The sequence below is a fragment of the Pinus tabuliformis genome, chromosome 9 (genome assembly GCF_031772625.1).
Source record: "Pinus tabuliformis cultivar Carrire ecotype Pingquan chromosome 9, CPIR1, whole genome shotgun sequence".
Lineage (NCBI taxonomy): Eukaryota > Viridiplantae > Streptophyta > Pinopsida > Pinales > Pinaceae > Pinus > Pinus tabuliformis.
Window position 1 is genome coordinate 806925169 of NC_142307.1, and position 5925 is coordinate 806931093.

Genomic DNA, 5925 nt, shown 5'->3' on the forward strand with positions numbered 1-5925 from the left:
ACATTTTTTAAAAATTTGAGTTAACAAGCATGTGGGGTGGTTCATGAGACATTAAAGATATAATATGAGGAACACATATGTTTCTAGGAACATGTTCACATTCCAATATATGTTTTTTCTCGCACACCCCATTGCTAGTTTCTCAATCATAAACTTCATGTAATAAAATATAAAATATAATGAAATTATGTTTTGGAACTTTGATTTTATGAAAAAAATTAAGGTTTGAAATCTTTCCTTAGGGCTAGCAGAGGTCCCAAGATCAAATCTCAGGTGTTCATCTCCCTTTCATCCAGGGGACCACTAACAAGATTGCTAGGATCCTTAAGAAGCATAATGTTCCCTCAACCTTTAGACCCCTTAACACCATTCGTAGCTCCCTTAGATCGGTAAAAGACCCTGTTGACCCCAAGGACATGAAAGGTGTTTATGTTATTCCATGTTCATGTGGGACCCCCTATGTTGGGGAAACTGGGCGCTCTATTAATCAGAGGATTCATGAGCACTCAGTCGACATCAAACATGGAAGGACCCAGTCTTCAGCCCTGGCAGAACATGCGGAGAAGACTAAGCACCATATTTGTATTGAGGAGGCCTAGGTAATTGCCAAAATTGCACATTTTCATCACCAGAAGTTTAGGGAGGCCATAGAAATTGAAAGGAGGCCGAATAATCTCAATAGGGATGATGGATGGAAGATCAGTAGTTGTTGGATCCCTGCCCTTTCCTCCTAGCTCGCCCCCTTGTTTCTCTCTTGTTTTTGTGTTTTCTTCTTTGGTTTTTTCCTCCTCTTAATGGTTGTTGTTTCCCCTTTGCTTATATATATATATATATATATATATATATATATATATATTTTCTCTTACTTGCTCTATTGGACTTGTTATATAAATAAATAATATTTTATAACCTAACATAACAAAAATAATTATAAACATATTATATAATTATTTGATTGATTATTTTTTTAACAAAAACGATTGAATTTTATTGAGAAATATGGTTGGGCCTGAGTCAAACAACCTCTATTACAGTCATTTGTAAGATTTCTGGCATTTCAAAATCCACATAATCTGGCTTTTCCATTGGAATTTCGTTGTTGCTTTTGATTCTTTTGGGATATCTTGAGAGTTCCTTGCTTTGCGCTTAGAGTCTAAATGCCTGGATTTTTCTTTCAACTTTTCTTTGGTGGGATAAGACAAACCTGACTTACCCAGAATCACTTCCAACAACTCGATAACTGTAGTCTCTGACATTGCTATTCCTTTCCTTTATCTCACTGGATGAGAGCTAAATGCTTAAGTGAATGCGTTAGCTGTGGCAAGCCAGTTGTGTGGTTCGAATTGTACTGCTGGAGCAGCGATGAGTCAGAACCTGCAATGGCTGCGATGATTGACTTTCCAACAACATTTGTCTACCTGTGTCAAAGCCATGGATCAGCATCAGTCTTCTGCATTCATATGCGATTTGGATGAATGTTGTGTTCGCTAGGATTTGCACTTTCATGGAGACAAAACTATTGCGAAGGGAGTGTGAAACAGAGACATTGCCTTGGCTGCCCTGTCCATGCTCAACTGTCCTTCTCTGTTAAGGAATTGGGTGCCTTTTAGTTTCTTCATTGTTATTTGACAAAAAACCTTGTGCTAATAGACATCCCTTATTTTCCATAATGTCAGCTTCCTTGTTCAGAGTTCAGAGGATATGGTAGAATGAGCAGGAAGTGAAGTTTTGCAACATCTTTCTTATTCTTTCAAGGGTCCTGTTAAGCGCAGAGCTATTGAGTTGGTCGCCAGTGTTTAGGATTTTAATCAGGATTTCAGAATTGCCGAAGACTTGAAGGTTTTCCCCTCTGTTCCTCTGAGCAAGCTGACATGCTTTGAATAGTCCGAGAATCTCGGCCTGGTTGTTAGTGCTCTGTCCTAGGCCCCAACTGAAGTTGTCATTTTTGTGCCCGTCTGAGGAGTAGATTGTTCCTCCTGCACCTGATATCCCCGGGTTTCCTTTGGAGGCTCCGTCGAAGAATATCGTGACTTTGCCCTGATTTTTCCACCAGTTTTGAAAGTCCGCCTCAGAGATCCGAAGCTGCCACTCTGGATTGTGGCAAGGCCAGGAGAGGTTCTTTTTGTTGTTGGCCCGTCTCAGGGATTCACCTAGCCAGCTGAGCTCTTTGGGGAGTAGAGAATTGTCTGACTTATGAGGTCTATTTTCGTAAGTTTCCAGCAACAGAGCTTTGGCCTTGGCAGTCACTGTATTGGTGGATTGTAATCTATTGTTGAATATGGCTTCATTCCTTGCCAACCAAATTCCCCAGTAGATGTATTTTGGAATTGCATTCCAGATTTTAGCCCATGTTGATTTTCTCTTCAGAGTGTGAGGATAGCGCTCTTTCCATGTGGCGAAGAGACTAACTACTGAAAGCTGCTCTGGAATTTGGGCATTGAGCCCCAACATTGCTTGCAACCAGACTTCTTGAGAGAAGGGGCAGTCGATGAACATGTGTTCAATCGTTTCCTGAGCCTTGCAGTAGAGAGGGCATCTATGAGGACCAATAATTCCCTGTTTCTCTAAATTATCTCCATTGAGGACCCTTTTGTGCATGAGAATCGACCAGAAGAAATTGATTTTTGGGAGGCCAAATGGGTCCCAAACATGTTTCCAAAGCTTTGTAGAGTGGATCTAAGGTGGTTGTTCTTAAAGAGCTGCAAAGACCTTCCGTGTTGAGTAAGCTCCGGTCTTCCCCCAACCCCACTTGTCCCTTGAATGGAGATGCACAGGAGCCAGACCAGAGAGCTTAGCTAGAAAGAGATGGAGTTGAGGGAGCATCCAGTCAGGGGGGCGATGGAGAGCCCAATTACTCCAATTCCCACCAGAATCCCAAGTGAATATGTCAGCAAGTTTGTGAATACCTTTTTGGATGAGCCAATTGCGCAAATCTGCAATTTCTGGTGCAAGATTTAGGGGTTGGAGGCCCATGATCTTATCTTCCCACAGTCCAATTATTTTTCCATTTCCTGGGATTCTATAGAGATGATCTTTAAAGAAATCCCAACCTTGGCTGCACAGCTTCCACAACATGGTTCCTTTGTGGAAACTCCTTCCATATTCTTTATTAAGAGTCCGTGCAGATATTTTTTAATTAGAACTTGACTTACAGGATGTCTTTGATTTGAGAAGATTTTCCAGAGAATCTTACCTCCCAAAGCCAGATTGGCCATCCCAGGATCTCTTACCTGTAGTCCACCTTCAGATATTGGCCTTTTCACTATGTCCCAGCTTACAAGATGATTTTTTTTTTTGGTTCCCCTTTCCTCCTTGCCATAGGAAATTTCGAATTAGCTTAGCTAGCTGTTCGGTGATCATTTTTGGAGCTAAAAGGAACGAAGCCTGGTAGATAGGAAGGGATGAGAGAACTGACTTAACAAGAGTGAGCTTCCTGGCTATGGTAAGCCACTGTCTGCCCCATGCAGTCATTTTTGCCTTGATTTTGCTGATAATTTCCATCCAATGAGGGGCCTTGTTGGTTCCCAATGTTAAAGGCAGGCCTAGATACTTGAATTTGTCCCAAGAGACATAACCGGTGAAGCCGAGGGCTTGGGAAATCTTGAGAATAGTTTGCTGGTCTACTGCCCAGCCATACACTGTGCTTTTCCTCTTATTGACCATAGCTCCGGAGACTCTGCAGAAGCTTTGGATTACTCCATTGAAGGCCCTTGCTATTTTAATGGAGGCTCCTCCCATAAGGATAGAGTCATCGACAAACAAGGCATGATTGATTGGGGTTGTTCCGTTTATCGCCCTGATGCCTGGAAGTGTCCCATTGAGCTTCTCTGCTGAGAGCTTACAGCTCAGGGAGTCTGCCATCAGAATGTATAGGAAAGGGGACAGAGGGCAGCCTTGCCTAATGCCCCTTGAAGCTTTGAAGTATTTTTTCGGCCTACCATTTACTAGAGGGGCTATCCAAGGTTCTCCAATACATGCTTTAATCAATTTTATAAATTTATAACTGAAACAAAATGCAAAAAGAATTTAGGGGAGGAAAGAGTGCCTTACTCGGTCAAAGGCATTCGCCATGTCCAGCTTGATGAGCATACCTTTCTCTTTGCGTTGATGGTTAGAATGGATGATTTCCTGCACCAGTATCATGTTGTCCAGGATATGCCTGCCTTTGACAAACCCTCCTTGGTTGGGCGAGATGATTTTTTCTAGCAGCGGCTTTATTCTATTTGCAAGTAACTTAGTGATAGTTTTGTAGGACGCATTACATAGTGAGATTGGCTTGAAGTGGTCGAATGCCACCGGGTTCGCTTCTTTTGGAATTAGTGCTAGGAAAGTGGAGTTTGTGCTTCCTCCCACATTGGCTTTTCGGAGAAAGCCTTTGATCATTCGGTACAAATCAGCCTTGATGATGTCCCAACAGATTCTATAAAAATGTATGGAGAACCCATTGGGTCTTGGAGCTTTGTCTGGTTACATTTTCCTATTGGGTTGTGTTATATTCTTTCCATGTAGTTAATAAGGGGTTTGAAGGGCACTCGTAACCCCACTTTATGGGGTCTGCTGCAACACCCCGGAAAATTTTGGTTTTGGATCCTATTTTAGGTTGGGCGGACCCACCTATGGTTTTGTGCATGATTTTCGCACATGTTTTTTGGATGCGATAGTTTTCGGTCCACGGTATTTGACGCGATGGTTTTTGGTCCATGGTATTGGATGTGATGGTTTTTGGTCCATGGTATTGGATGCTTCGGCATGTATAAATATGTATTGTAATATTGAAAGGAAAATAATGAAAAATCAAGCTAGTAGTCCCGATTTTGGGATCCAGGGGAAAATCTCTGTGTATATGTGTTTTATGTGTTATGATCTCGCATTGTTTATTTTCTGTGTTTTAGAATTCGTATGCAGGTAATTTCTGTACAGGGTTAAAACCTACATTTGGTATCAGAGTTGTTTTGGCTTCAAGGGGACGACTTTGTTGCTGAGGGGTTTCATTCGGGCCTGTGGTAGACCCTGTTCAGTGGGAGATCTGCGAGATTGATTGTGGCAGTGAAAGAAGATGGCGAGCAGTGGAAAGATAGAGATCGAGAAATTTAATGGTCAGAGTTTTGAGTTGTGAAAAATCAAGGTGGAGGATCTGTTGGTGGATAAAGATCAGTGGATCGCGGTAGATCTGGGTACTAAACCAATAGGAGTGTTCGATGAAGAATGGAAAAATTTGGATCGAAAGGCAAAGAGCACAATATGATTGTGTGTCTCAGATTCAGTATTGCTGAATGTATCAGGGGAAGCTACGATGAAGGCTTTGTGGGACAACTTAGGGACTTTGTACCAATCTAAGTCTCTGGTGAATAAACTGTTCTTGCGGAAAAAGCTGTATAACTTGAGGATGAAAGATGGAGACTCGGTGATAGAGCATCTGAATGCATTTAATAATGTGGTAAGTCAGTTAGCATCTATTGATATTAAATTTCAGATGAAGATAAGTGTATCAGTTTGTTGTGTTCTCTACCAGATTCGTGGGATAGTCTGGTTATTGCAATAGGTAGCAATGCAACTGCCTTGCATTTTGATGAAATAGTCTCATCCTTGCTAACGGAGGAGATGAGACGGAAAAATATGGTTAGCCAAAATGGTGATGCCTTGTTTGTACGAGGGCAGACCCAGAACAGAAACAAAAATAAGTCATCGAGTGGGAGATCTAAATTTAAAGGGAGATCTAAATCTCCAAGAAAACCTGTAAAGGTGGTGTGCTGGAAATGTGGAAAGGAAGGGCACTACAAAAGGGACTGTAAATCTAAAACTCCTGAAAAAGGAAAGGGACCTGATGAGGATCCTTCTGTAGAGGTGAAAAACACCTTAGATGAAGGTGGGGATGTGTAATTGGCTTCTTCAAGTACACATGTAGATCACGAGGCATGGTTGATT